Source organism: Arvicanthis niloticus, unplaced genomic scaffold (genome assembly GCF_011762505.2).
Source record: "Arvicanthis niloticus isolate mArvNil1 unplaced genomic scaffold, mArvNil1.pat.X pat_scaffold_1304_arrow_ctg1, whole genome shotgun sequence".
Taxonomy (NCBI): domain Eukaryota; kingdom Metazoa; phylum Chordata; class Mammalia; order Rodentia; family Muridae; genus Arvicanthis; species Arvicanthis niloticus.
Genome location: NW_023045291.1, coordinates 11,041 through 26,369, shown reverse-complemented (window position 1 = coordinate 26,369; position 15,329 = coordinate 11,041). Strand labels below are relative to the sequence as shown.

Genomic DNA, 15,329 nt, shown 5'->3' with positions numbered 1-15,329 from the left:
TCTGGGACCCTAGTCACACAATTCAGTAAAGCCGGTGATCTTGTATTTACTGAGTACCTCTGACGTGCTAGACTGAGCAGTTGCATATCAACAATTTTGTTATCTTTTATCTCATGTGGCATGTACACCTGAATGCACAAGCCCCTCAGGTTCTGCTTCTACCGCAAGTCACAATCACCACCTTCCCATGAGCATCTGCCCACAGCCTTCGCTGTGACTTAAACCTATAGCCTGTGTTGTATCTTTGTCTTGTGTTGCTTGAAGTTTGGGTGAAGGCTCTCTGTTTTGAATGAGGGCTGAAACTCAGGGGATGACCTTGGGTCCAAGCTGTCCCTTGGCTAGGCACCTGCTTTCCCTTCCTTGAACATGTAGAGAACGTGGGAGTGACCCCAGGGGCAAAGAGGAGACGTCAAGTGGTGGCTGGGACTTATAAATATTTGTACTGAACAAAAATCGACTGCAAAATTTATAGTTGTAGCAATTTGTTCTTTACAAAGATTGTTTGGATGACCGTGGAACACCAGGTGATATCCATACCTAGAAAACCACTTTGTCTTTCAAGTGCTTGGGTTGTAGGCTGAGTCACTATGGCCCCTGTATACCTTTGTGGGCAGTTAATGTCCATTCAGTAGCTTTTATAATATATGGTTCTTTCCTCTGGTTGCAATTGTAAAACCCAAATGAAAAGGACCTCACCGATCCGTGGAGAACTGCAGACGCACCCCAAATCACTCACGAGAAACACAACTTGATGCAAATTGCAAGAGGTTTACTGGCTAGCCAGGGCTGTCTTTCCTTCAAGCCCGCGCAGGGGCAGTGGAATTCAGCAAAAGAACAAAAGAAGTTTACAGCTTTTAAGGGGGCATCTACAAACCAGGTGGGGGTGGAGTTAGGGAAGGGGGAAGGCTGAGAGTGGAGTTAGGGAAGGGGGAAGGAGGGGGAACAGGTCACTAGGTCATCGATACATTTGATCTCAAATTCCTAAGATGGATGGTGTGTCACTTTATAATTGGCTATTTCGAACTAATTTCACACTATATATCATGAGCTCCAGTTCAAGGGGGGTCAGGCTTATCTCAAACTTTTAGCATCCTGGCACCAACTGTCTCAGGGCTGTTAGTTCAAAGCCTGGCCAAGCTAATCTCGGGCCCATAGCATCCTGACACCATGAATCTTAAGGTTTGTTTAGTTAGGGCCATCTGTTCAAATGGTCAGCTAATTTTCTGGGACTGAGGCAACACAGTGTTTGACTTACAGGTTTTTATGTCTTTGCTTTTAAGAGTAGGGTTTAGGGGATCAACTTATGATTTTTCTATCTTTCATTCCCCAATTTTTTTCTTTTATGTAAGTTTCTAATCTTAGAATCATAATTCGTAGTATCACTAGATTCATCTGCAAGCCCCGGTGACGTATAGACTGATATTGTTGTCTGAGTATCAATATTTGTACTGTGTTCACCCTTTCTCTGACAAAAGCTACAGATTGATCTAGGAAGCAGGGTCCTAGAGGGAGTAATAAGAGGAGAACAAGGAGGGGCCCCATCTGGGAGGATACCAGTGGGGATTGGCTATGTCAGCTTTTAAATCCTTAGCAATCATCATTTTCTTAGCCCAAACCACTTTCTGGAGCAAGAGGGCAATAAAACATTTGTTAGGCTCAAGTTGCTAATTTTTTCTCAGGCAGGGAAGCTGCTAAGGTCCTTTTAACTCAGGCTGACATTTGTTCTCAGGAAGAAGGAAGTCTTGGCTCCCAGCATCTCTTTTTTAAACAATTTTAAGGAGACTGGTCTGAGAAAGCAGACATTTGTAAATCTCATTGATACATGAGCGGGCATTAACCAGAGGGGGGAAGATTGACCTGATCCTCCCATTATCATTAGAAATGGTGTCTTTTGGGGAGGAGAGGGTTAAATGTCTCATGGGCTTCATAGGATATCGAGGGTCCTAGTCAGCAGCTTTGAGACACAAGAAATTAACACCAACCTCTATGCAATCAGGTTTGCTTCACAGGGGACTCAGATGTGGACAATTTGGGTCCTCCCCCTGCAGTACTTCGTCACACACCCCTTGCAGGTACCCACGCTGTGTTCATGTCATGTGAACCAGCGTGCATAGATCTGAGTTCTATGCAGTTCTTAAAGGAGATAGGTCAACGCAAGTCTCAGCCAAGTCTCTATCAGCCAGATCAAGTCTATAATAATATACTTGTAGAGATTTAGATGCCAAGGAGTCAATTTGTTGTCTTACAAAGCCAGTGAGTCTGTTACAGGCCCAAGGGCTGAAAGTCAAAAGGAGAAGGAGACTACAGAGCCCAGGATGGAAGGGAGAAGGCTGGTAAGCCAAGGAGAGGCAGAGAACCAGTTTTTTAAGCCACCCTCCCACTCATTCTCACTATTTCTTTTGTCATTTTGATCTCTCTCTGATCTTAGCTATATTATCTCTAACTACCCCAGTATGGTCAGTACAAAAACAGCAATCCTCCTTGAGGACAGAACATAGTCCCTTGCTGAAGGAAGGCCAGATCCAGCCCTCTGTGTGTGTGTGTGTGGGGGGGGGGTGGGGGGACCACTTCAGACAGCAAAACAAGGCATTTTTTCAGATTAGTGATGTCAATCTCTAGCTGCTCGATGTCCTTGTCAATGGCCCCTTGAAGTTCTGAGTGGTAGAAGTCCTGAAGCTGGCATCAGAATTAGAACTTCCAACAGCAGACATCACGGGTGGCCTTTTTATCTGGAAAGGAAAAAGAAGGGAATTCTCAGGGAGATCTCTCTTCCCTGGATGTCAATTGTTATTTATCTTATCTATAGTTAGGTCTGGCTTTGTGGAAGTATCTATTTGTTTCACTAATTTTTCTGGCAGCCATCTATAGTTGTGCTTCTTTGGTATCAAACAGACATATCAATCCTCAGTCCCATATGAGAACTGGGTCTGGGTCATTCCATTTGAAGGTAAGAAGGTCCTTCCACATAACTGTTGCATAGTTTTTATTGGTCTCGGGGTGCCAAAGGCATTCAGCAGCAGATTTGCCATGTGCAACCAGATTTGGAAAATTGAGAACACACAAGGCATGATAAAGAATATCCCTAGGGAACCCCTTCTGTGTGTATAACTACTCCTCTTTTGGTTTTTCAAAAGTTGATGTTTCAGTGTTCCTTGTAAGAACCAGGGCAAAAGCACTAGTAGCCGCTCCTCCCACTCTCAGATAGTTATGAAGATATTATTTTAAAGTTCCATAGTATCTGTTTCACAATACCTTGTATTTGAGGATTATAAGGAATTCCAGTAATATGGGTAATATTAGATTGTCAACAAAACATCTCAAATGTCTGACTATAATAGCCAGTTTCCATCTATCTTAATCTGATATGGAACACCAAGCATAGAAAGATAATGTAGGCAATAACTAATTACATTTTTAGTTGTTTTTCCTGTTAAAGCAGTTGTAACTAGAAAGCCTGAAAAGGTGTCAAGTCACATGTACATGTTAATTTTCTAAAATCAGAAATGAGTAACATCCACTTGTCATAATTGATTAGGCATAGGTTCTCAAGTATTAACACCATTATGAAAAAAATTGAGGTCACTGAGAACAAGTTTTTGTAATTTGACTTATATACTCTCTAGAAATATCAAATTACTGTCTCAAGCCATTATAATTAAACATGTGTAACAATAACCAAGCAACAGCACCTTTGGAGCAGATCTCTGCAGATCCATGAAGATATAATATCTTGTGGTGATGCTATATAGACAAATAGATGGCTTCTTAGTTCTAATGATGATCCTACAAGAATTTTTAAAATTATATCAATGATGATTAAGCTCTTCTGTAACTGGACTGTTATTAGGCAATGGATGTCCAGCCAGACAATCACTCCCAATGGACGTGCATGTAAACATTCTCTGTTGCAAACTTCCACCTCATCCCATGATTTGACCCAAGGTGTGAGCCTGTGATGAACCCTGTCACGTGTGATTATGTATTCTGAAAGATATACAAGCACTGAGGACAAAGAGATGACAGGCAGATACAATGGAGAGATAGGATAGAATCTTTCACCTATCTCCACTTAGGGTATATGTTTTCCTTTTCTCCACTTAGGATCTTTCCACTTCTCTCCCTAAACAGCTTTCCTAGGAAACTTTTCACACTTAGTAATAAACTCTATAACAACTTCTTCTAAATGTCTTTTCTTTCTGCAACCTGAGACTAGCAGGCATAGTTAGAACCCAGCAGTTCCTGATGAGATAGAACAAAGGCTGTTTATTTAATCCTTGGCTGTTTTCAGGATGTGTTAAATTGAAGAAACTGCACTTTCTGGCTTCAGAGGATCAGAGAAAGCAGGCCAGCCACAGTGGTATAGTAACTTAGACAAGTAAACTTTTTTATTTAGCAACTTTAAATATCTCCTAAAACAAGGTCCTAACCCCTGCCAAGGCTCTTCCCCCTCCACTGTCTCAAGAAGAACTAACAAGAAGAAGGAAGAATGTCTATAATCTGCCTAGTATATAAATCTGTTGTGACATTTTCCTGGGATCTAGGCAATCCAGCATGAGCTTTCAAATGTCTTATAAAATTAAGGAAAAGTACATGTTTCTTAAATTAAACTGTATTTGTAAAATTTGAGAATTAGCAATATCTAAATAAGGAACAATTTCAAGCAATTATAAACCATGAGCTATATTACTGGCTACGAGTATAGGAATTGAAAGCTTCATTCCTCAGCATTTCAAACAGTGGTTACAGCACGTAACTTAATTATTTGTGCTGAAGCAGGGGGAAACTGAAGAGGATCCAATTACATATACTGTCTTCCCATTAGATGAGCCGTTTGTAAATAGAGTACACACACTATAGGCTGCATGTGTAAATTTATAAGAAATACAAAAGCATGTATAGAAAAATTGTAACAACTTGTCTTTTGGATAATGATTACAAAATTTGTCTAGAAAGTTGGCCATATGATAGGCCAAATATCAGTATTCTTTAATAACCAATTTAATTGCTCTTTGGAATAAGGAATATTTCATTAAGTTCTTCTCAAAATACTTTTGTAACCCTGACCTACAAGTCTGTATTAACACAGCAACAGCTTTAAAACAGGGTGTTAAAAGTTTCTTTGGAGATAAAGAAATATAAATCTATATTAATGGTCCCTTTTCCCAAAGAACTGTTGTGAAACAGCCAACAATTGACCAGTCTGTATAATGTATCTATTGATAACTAACAGCTTCCTCTACTTTCTGCAAAGCTATTTCTCCTTCATCAGTTAATTGTCAAGGGGAATTAAGATTTGCATCTCCCTTGAGAACATCAAACAGAGGCTTAAGTCCTCCTCTGGTGAGCTTAAGGTGAGCTGTTATCTAATTAGCATCTCCTAGAAGCTTCTGAAATCATTTAAAGTAAGTAAACTATCTTTTCTTTTTTTGAATTTTCTGTGCCACAATTTGTTTAGGAATATAACTGGTGTCTCAAATATTGAAAAGATATTGCCTTTGAATGTTTTCTGGAGCAACAAGCACTCCCCAAAATTTTAAAGCTCGTTTTATGAGAACAAAGACTTGCATTGAAACTCCTTTCAGAGGGCTATTAACCATTTCTTGAGGCAAAACTTTCTAATAAGATCTCCTTTTCAATCTTGGTGAGGCTAAATTTGCCTCTGTCACTGTATCAAATAAAGTTGGCAGCAGGCCTGTACTGTGCCACAGCTGTTTTTATTTCTTATTACTTTTGCAATCATCTCCACCTGTTCGATCCTCTTCTCAACTATAAACATGGGTGAGTCAAAAATTCAATGGAATACTGGCAATTTATATTTTTAAGTTTCTTTTGCAATATTAGAGTATAACCATAACTTTGGGAAACAAAACCAATTTTTAACAATGTAAACAATCTTTTTTTTTTTTTTTTTTTTTAATTAACAGCAAGTACATTACTTTTATCTTACATAGTTCGGCTGCCAGTTTTTATATCTGAATGTATGATAGTGCAGCTTTTAATATCTCACTAAAGAGACATTGTTTTTAAATCTTATCTTTATATATCTGATCTCTGAATGACTTTAACCCTGAGTTACCAATTTTAATCTAGCTTTTTGTTACCAAAAGTTGTAATTTTTAATCATATCTAATAACTAACTTATAGGTTAATAACATATAACCAAGACACATAGAACATTTAGTACTTTAAAACCAGTCAGAAACAAAAGTGAAGTAGATGTACATTTTATATATTTCATCCAAACAAATCTTTCTTACTTTTTCTAGCTGTAATTTCAAAAAAAAAGCACCTTGTCATTTGTTGAGCCTAATAAGCTAATAAACACGGTCACAAAAAATTTTCCTAGGAAAACAGCCATCAATTTCTTTACCATAGAAGTAAAAAAAAACTTGTTGGCCCCCTCCAAGAGCAGCTTATGCAAATAATCATACCTGCCAGGGTTCCTTCTGGTGTGCCTTATTTCCAGCCCCAGAGTAAGGTAATTTATTTATCAGCTTCTATTGTGTAAATTAAGATTATCCTTTAAGAGAGTTTTAAGTTAAATCAAGCCAGAAGTTTTAACCTTTTTGTTTTAAAACATGAAACATAGAACATTTATTCATTCCGACGAAACAAAGACAGACACGTGGACAAATTTGGCGCGCCAAGGACACACAGTAGATAGAGAAAGCATAACTAAGAATTCTCTTCAGTAGGAGCCAGAGAGAAACCTCCTAATTTGCTCCTGCTCCCAGAAGGGCTCTGAAATAGCCTTTTCTTTTGTTAACTCGCCTGAGAGCACACTGTTTTAGCTCTCTCTCTCTCTCTCTCTCTCTCTCTCTCTCTCTCTCTCTCTCTCTCCCCACCTCTCTCTCTCTCTCCCTCTCTCTGTTCCTTTCACCAAATATTGCAGAGTAAAGCCCTGCAGCCCCTCAAGTCTCTCTAACTTCTTCTAGCAGTCAAGAGTCTCCTCATCACGTGCACAACAAGGACAAAACACAAAAACAGCAAGCAGAAACCAAACAACCTGAAACACACTGGCTACACCGAGTGCTCCCCAACCACACAACCGACTCAGATGGAAGGGGGTTGCCAGACTCCCCTCTCAGAAGGAGACCGCAATCCTCTTTCCTCAGATAGGAGGCTTTCACCAGACACCTCTGGCCCTCCTTAACCCCCCCGGACGTCTCCAGGGTTGGCAGCTTGTAGCCATCCAAGCACGTCTGCCGACTACAGCTTCCCAGTCATTACGACCAGTGAAGCAGCTGCAAAACCAAAAAGCGCTTTCCCGAATACAGAATACAGGTACAGATACAGAATCAGACCCGACAACTGACTTGCCGGTGCTTTACAGAATACTCCAAACTGAGTACAGATTATTTCGGACCGAATACAGATTATTTTAAACACACCTCAAACAGACAATGGACTCGCCGGCCGGCTCATGCACTCACTCACTCACACTGGGGATCCCCTTACCTCCAAGGTTGTTTCTGGGAGTGCGAGGGTGGCTGCTGTTTCCCGGTCAGGGAACCAAAATGTAAAACCCAAATGAAAAGGACCTCACCGATCCGTGGAGAACTGCAGACGCACCCCAAATCACTCACGAGAAACACAACTTGATGCAAATTGCAAGAGGTTTACTGGCTAGCCAGGGCTGTCTTTCCTTCAAGCCCGCGCAGGGGCAGCGGAATTCAGCAAAAGAACAAAAGAAGTTTACAGCTTTTAAGGGGGCATCTACAAACCAGGTGGGGGTGGAGTTAGGGAAGGGGGAAGGCTGAGAGTGGAGTTAGGGAAGGGGGAAGGAGGGGGAACAGGTCACTAGGTCATCGATACATTTGATCTCAAATTCCTAAGATGGATGGTGTGTCACTTTATAATTGGCTATTTCGAACTAATTTCACACTATATATCATGAGCTCCAGTTCAAGGGGGGTCAGGCTTATCTCAAACTTTTAGCATCCTGGCACCAACTGTCTCAGGGCTGTTAGTTCAAAGCCTGGCCAAGCTAATCTCGGGCCCATAGCATCCTGACACCATGAATCTTAAGGTTTGTTTAGTTAGGGCCATCTGTTCAAATGGTCAGCTAATTTTCTGGGACTGAGGCAACACAGTGTTTGACTTACAGGTTTTTATGTCTTTGCTTTTAAGAGTAGGGTTTAGGGGATCAACTTATGATTTTTCTATCTTTCACAATGACAGATGCTGAGATCTGCTATCATGCTCTCGGGGTGTCTGCAAGCTGGGTGAGATGTAGGGTGTTACAACCTGAGGGAATCCCACCATCCTCCCATGAGGTTCTCCTTATCCGGTTAAAGAGGAGCTGCAAAGGTGAGAAGAAGCTGACATTTGGAGCATGGTTGCAATCTTTTGACTCAGAAGGCAGAGGCAGTTGGACTGGTAGGTGTTCAGAGCCAGTCTGAGACCCCCATCTCAGAAAACAAAGCAAGCCTGGCTTAGTGGTGCACACCTTTAATTCCAGCACTGGGGAGGCAGAGGCAGGAGGATCTCAGAGTTAGAGGCCAGCCTGGTCTACACAGTGAGTTCCAAGACAATTAGGGTGACACAGAGAAACTCTGTCTCCAATAACCAAAACCAAAATGAAAGAGTGGAGAGGTGGCTCAGCGGTTATGGATACTAGCAGTTCTTCCAGAGGACCCAGGTTTGATGGCTAACCACCCACTTGGCAGCTCATAACTGTGTTACTTCAGTACCAGGAGATCCAACGCTATCTTCTGCCTCCTGTGGACACTGCACGCGCATGGTGCACAAGCATAGAAGGAGGCAGAACATCCATACACAGAAAGTAAAGTAAGAGGAAAAGACAAAACAAAACAAAGGTAGAAATGATTCCCACAGTAAAGAAAGGCACCTGTTGCCAAGCCTCACCACCTGAGCTCGAGCCCTGGAACTTGAATGGTGCAAGGAAAGAACCAAGCTGGGTGAAGCAGGGCATGCATTTGATTCCAGCACTCAGGAGTCAGAGGCAAGCAGATCTTTGTAAGTTTGAGGCCACTCTGATCTACAGAGTGAGTTCCAAATAGCCAAAGTTACATACGCAGAGAAACTCTGTCTCGAAAAACCAACCAACCAACCAAAAACAAAAATGAAAGAGAGAGAGGGATAGAGAGACAGAGAGAGAGACAGAGACAGAGAGACAGACAGAGAGAGGGAGAGTGGGAGAGGATGAGAGAGAAGGAGAGTGGGGAAGAGGGAGAGAGGGAGGAAGAGAGAGGAGAGGAAAGAGAGGAGAGAGAGAGAGCAAATGGGGGAGGGGGGACCAATCCCTGCCAGCTGTGGCTGGCTTTCACCCCATGCATGCAAGGCACATAACATTGTGACTACCGGTCACAGCTATCATTTCCAAACATTTTCTTTTTATTTAAAATGAAATCATGTGTGTGTGTGTGTGTGTATAATGAGACACTTTCAATCCCAGTGACTGAGGGGCTCCAGAGCAGGAGGATCTAGCCTGGTTTACACAGAGAGACACAGTCCCAAAAAACTCAAAACATAAATAAATAAACCAAACCACACCACTCAAAACTAAAACAGTAAAAATGTCCTGTTTATTGGTGACTTAACACAGTTTGGAATGATCTAAGTCTGGGATATGATCCTGAACAGGCCCATCACTCACGGAGGCTCACAGCCTGAGCTGCATTACTTAGTATAGTGAGTATTAGCTTCTAGCCACTGGTGTGTGTTTTAAAAGGTAAAATAAATGACATTCCAAAATCATCTCTTTGGTCATACAGTCACATTGAAAGGTGTACGTGGTTGAACACACAGAGTCCATTATTACAGAACATTCCAGCGCAGGGGCTGCCAGAGGCAGCAGGAAGAACAGGTTATGTGATCCAGGTGAGACTTAACAAATGAGAGAACTGAGAGCTGCTCGACCCCCTCCCCACCCCGCATCAGGGTGGAAGCCATGAGACAATAGTTCCTCCGCTGAGCTACAGGTTCAGCCTGCCCTGGGGACTCTGAATGTTTTAAAGTTAAAATGCACACAACATGGTTTTGGAGAGATGGAGAGATGGCTGCACAGTTAAGAGCTCTTGGTTTTATAGAGGGCTTGGGTTTGGTTCGCAGCACCCACACAGTGATTTATAACCATCTGTAACTTCAGTTCGAGGGGATTTGATATGCTCTTCTGACTCATGTCAGGAGGCAGACACTCATGTGGTGCATAAACACACATGCAGGCAAACACACACATAAAGTAAAAAAATATATACAAATGCATGTATATATAATACACACGTATGTATTTGTCATAAAACAGAACAACAATTCATTTTTTCACACAAGATGTATTCTCACCTGATATACCTTAGTCTATGCATTTTACCAAAAATGTAATTTTTATTTAATTTATCTCATTCTTTCATGTGTATGCATGTTTATGGAGGTCAGAGGTCAATCTCAAATTTTGTTCTCTAGGAGTCAATGCCTCCCTTTCGTTTTGATTTTTGCTTTTTTGAGACAGGGTTTCTCTGTGTAGCTCTGGTTGTCTTGGAACTTGCTGTGTAGACCAGGCCGGTCTCAAACTCACAGAGATCTGCCTGCCTCTGCCTCCTGAGTGCTGGGATTAAAGTCGAGAGCCACCGCAGCTTGGCTTGCCACCCTCCCCCACTTTTTTTTTTTTAAAGATTTATTTATTGATTTCATGTATATGAGTACACTGCCGCTGTCTTCAGACACACCAGTAGAGGGCATCAGAAATCATTACAGATGGTTATGAGCCACCATGTGGTTGCTGGGAATTGAACTCAGGACTTCTGGAAGAGCAGTCCGTGCTGAGCCATCTCTCCAGCCTCCTCCTCCACTTTTTAAAGACTTACTTTGTGTGTAGGAATATTTTGCTTGCATGTATGTGCAGCACATGGAGGTCAGAAGAGGGTGTCAGATTCCCTCTTCTGTGGAATTATAGAAGGTTGTGAGCCGTTATGTGGGTGCTGGGACTAAGACCTGGATCCTCTGCAAGAGCAAGAAGTGCTCAAAACCACCTAGCCAAGGCATCTCTCAGCTCATTCACTTGTGTTTTGGGTTTTTCTGGTTTTTGTTTTGTTTCCTGAGACAGGGTCTGGAGCTGACTGACTGACTAAGCTGGCTAGCCAGGCAGCTCTTAAGATTTACTGGTCTCTGTTCAAAATGCTGAGATTACAAGTGGGTGCTACCTTGGCTGGCTTTTTCCACAGGTTCTGGGATCAACCTCCGGTCTTCATGTTTGTATAGCAAGTCTTTTACCAGCTAAGCCATCTCTCAGGACCTGGAAAAAAATATTATGGCTTGTGCCTTGACCTACTGAGCCATCCTGCTGGCTCAGAAAAGCATAGTTATACAGCCTGCTTTTCTGGTATGCTCATCAGTTTGAAGAAATTCTGCTAAAAATAAATAAATAAATAAAAGGGACCCTCCCCCCCAACCCCACTGTTTTATAAGCACATAAGTGGGGCTGGGCAGGGCAGTGCTTCCCAGGTCAGGAACAGTAGCATTCAGGAGGAATATGTTGGGAAGAATAGTGTAGGTTGTTGAGAAAGAAATGGGAGTGTGTGTGGGGAACTCTGGTTGTACCACAGGGGCTGTAAATTTACTCTCTATACCTGGTGGCTTCTACATTCTCTACCTTTCTCCTCTCTCACCTACCTGGCCTTCCTAGCCCTTTAGTATGGCCTCGAGTGTAAATCATTATCTCTAGCAGGAAGCACAGAGCAGGCCTCAGCAACTGACGTATGTAGGGAAAGGACCTAGGAGATCGTCCCATCTTCAGAAAGTGGGACGTGCGGAGAAGGTCGTCAGTCTGGCAGGGGTCCCTCAGACCCTGGTGTCTGTTGGCCCAGAAGTTCTGTATGCTTTAGGCCTAGGGCATTGTGGTGTACTCAGTCTCCCGTGGTTCACCCTAAGGCCCTCCTTCTGCAGTACCAGCCACTTGAACACACCCTGACCAGGTCTTTAGAAGAAACAGTCCTCTTGAGATCTGAATGTCCCCACAATTCTAACCTCTTTGCCCCAGGGGAGGGGATGATCTTGGAGCTCACTCAGGCCTGGAAGGAACTTGTCTCCACACAGGTGGATCTAGGCCAGAAGTGGAGCAAAGTCCTTGCTCATGCTTGGGTCTTCTTCCACATGAGTTAGGCATGACTCTGAAATCCCTCATAAATGAAATCTATGGGATGGAGAACTGGGCCCAACTATAGCAGGAACTCAGGTGGATATTTACTGCAGCCCACTAGGAGAGGCCATTTTACAGGAAGTGCAGTGTCCAACAGGGACTGCACTGAAGTGAATTTCATCCTGAAGACAGATGTCAGAAGTCCATTAGGAAGATATATACTTGGAGATGCCAAACTTGAACCATTCATCTGTTAATTTGGAAACATATTTTTGGCAAAATATGCTAGACACTGTGCTTGACAGAATTACATCTGAGGAAGATGCAAACCAAACACGCTGACCTACTGAGATCCCAGGACGGCAGAATGTGTGGAGCTGTAGAACTTCACAGTCTGTTCCAACGCACCTTATTCCAGGTGATCCTCACCATGCCCCTTAAAACAGTCAGGGCAGGCCAGCCTGTGTCTTCTTACATGTCAGGAGAGAAACGTCTCTAGCTGCTCTGCCTCTGCTGGGGTCAGGCAGAGCACACAGCATAGTAGGAAAGCACTCTACTACTGAGCTACGTCTCCAGCCTTATTTCTGAAAAACAGTTCCAGGCAGAGACTGACTTATGGTAACAGAAATTATGGAAGGGCTGGGACAAGGATTCAGTTCAGACGGCACATGTATATGTATGTGTATATGTATATGAAGTATATGTATATGATGTATATGCATATAATGTATATGTACATGATGTATATGTATATGATGATGTATATATGCATATAAATGAATACATTTAATCCTCTTGACAGACCCAAGAAGAATGAACTCTCTTTAGTCCTATTTTAGGACTATGGAGGGCAGGAGAGATGTGCAAGCCTGGTGACTGGAGTTCTACCCCACAAACCCACTTAGAGATGGAAGGAGGGGCGGGCGGTGGTGGCTCACACCTTTAATCCCAGCACTTGGGAGGCAGAAGCAGGCGGATTTCTGAGTTCGAGGCCAGCCTGGTCTACAGAGTGAGTTCCAGGACAGCCAGGACTACACAGAGAAACCCTGTCTCGAAAAACCAAAAACAAAAAAAAAACAAAAAAAAAAAAAAAAAAAAAAAAAGAGAGAGAGAGATGGAAGGAGAGAACCACTTCAGCAAGATGTCCTTTGGCATCCACACACCTGCTGTGACATACGCATGCTCCTCCCCATAACACACACCCATAGGCCCACACTAGTAACCGATAATAATAACAACAGTAATAAAGTACCAAGTAGAGAGTGGGACCATGGATACTACGCAACAGAGAGGCCAAGGACCTTGTTTAAGGTCGCTCAGCCATGGACTTGAGAGCATTTGTGTGTAACTGAATGCCTGTAAGAACGCTGGCCCTGCCACATCTGGGTCCTGATGCCCTCTTTTCTCTTATTTCCCTGTGTTCCCAGAGGACACCTGCCCACCCAGCTGTCTCAGCAGCTTTCCTGCACAAGACACCAACAGCCTGATTAGATGGAACCTCTCACTCTAGCCTCAGGGAGGGGCGAGGAGGAACTGAAGAGAAAACAGCCTGTGGTCAGTTGGGGGCCACTGCCACTATGAAAGCAGGAAAAGAGAAGGTGCGGAGCCCAAACTGAGCTCGCCTCTGCTGGAGCGAGGCGGCGGAGCTGGAAGGGCGCACCCACTTGAGGAACAGCCTGGGCTCTGCGCCATCCTCAGTTCTGACCCAAACAGCGTGGGGAAGCCGCGTTCCTGCCTGCGGTCCCTTTCCTCGCGTCCTGGGACCCTGGGTACAAGGTGCACGGTGGGCGGGCGGCAGCGCTGCTCTGCTGTGTGTGCTTTGTAGTCAGAAGGTGACGTACACGGATGCCCAGTCCCGGGTCCCCCCCCCCCCCCCCCCCCCCCGCAGCCGCAACTCAGCAACCCCAGGCTCCAGGTTTCCCTGAGCCTACTGGAACTTGGGGCACAGATTCTGCGCCTCCTTTCTTCGATTCCCAACAGCCCCCAGTTGGAAGAATCTTCTGATTTCTAGATATCTCTTGGAACGTCCTGCGCTCCAACAACCCCACACCAATTTCCCAATAAGTTTATGGGAGCTCTCTTTGCCATCATAATTACCAAAAGAAGAACAAAAAAACTGAAGTGTGTGTTCATGTAAGGATTATTTATAAAAAAAAAATCAATCTTGTGGCACACGAGTTAAAATCCCACCCCCCACCTCACCCCCCACGCCTACAGCATGCGGAACCAGGAGGATAGGTTCTGGGTCCTTGTTGGCTACACATCCAGTTCAAGGCTAGCCTAGGCAACAGGTATCCTGTCTCAAACACAAATTTTGTTATAGTTTGGTAAAGTCTGTAAGTTCGAGCCCCACAAGCTGGGGGTATGGGATGAATACAAAATCTTTATATATTTTCATTTTTTACTTTTATTATTAAACATTTAAAATTACATGCACTTATTTATTTAGTGTGTGTGTGTGTGTGTGTGCGTGTGTGTACACGTGCATGTGCGGGTATCTATGTACACATGCCTTGGTGCATGCATGGAGGTCAGAGGACAATTTGAGCAATTGGGAATCTACGCGGCCCCTGGATGGAACTTAGGTTGTTAGACTTGGAACTAATCATTTTGTATATATGTGTATATATGTGTAGCACATGTGTGTGTCACATGTGTGTCACGTGTGTATATGGCCATGGAGGCCAAAAGAGAACCTCAGATGCTCTGGAGCAGGAGTTACAGGCAGTGTGAGCCACTTGAGGTGGGTGCTGAGAATCTACCTCAGGTCCTCTGGAAGAGCAGCAAATGCTCTTAAGTTGCCATCTCTCCAGCCCTGTTTATGTACCTTCAAAATTAAAATTCTAGTCTGACATCACTGTAAAGAGAGTTATGCAGCTGTAGGAGGTAAAACAGAGATCCATGTACTTTTTTTTTATCCAATTTCTTCTAATTTTTATTTATTTTATTTTTAAATAGGTTTCACTCTAGCCCAAGAGGGGCCTGAACTCACTATATAGGCTAAGCTTAGCCTTGAACTCCTAATCCTCCTGCCTCTATCTCTTCAGTTCCAGACCTGATGGTTATACCTGGGAAATTATAGCATAATATCACAAGATATTGATATGGAGGAGCTCAACATTCAGGCCAGATTATAATCTCAGTACTATTTTATAATCTCAGCACTTGGGAGGCAGAGGCAGGCAGGTTTCTACCAGGTCAAGACCAGCCTGGTCTATACATCAGTTCCAAG

General features: G+C 43.3%; 1 long non-coding RNA gene across 1 annotated transcript; it reads left to right on the top strand.

The window, feature by feature from the left end:
- The first annotated feature begins 5,162 nt into the window (after positions 1 to 5,162).
- LOC143433791 (uncharacterized) lies at positions 5,163 to 13,961 on the top strand. Its single transcript, XR_013070225.1, has 3 exons — positions 5,163 to 5,402; positions 8,182 to 8,310; positions 13,525 to 13,961. It is a non-coding gene; the product is annotated as an uncharacterized LOC143433791 (long non-coding RNA).
- Positions 13,962 to 15,329: the final 1,368 nt, after the last annotated feature.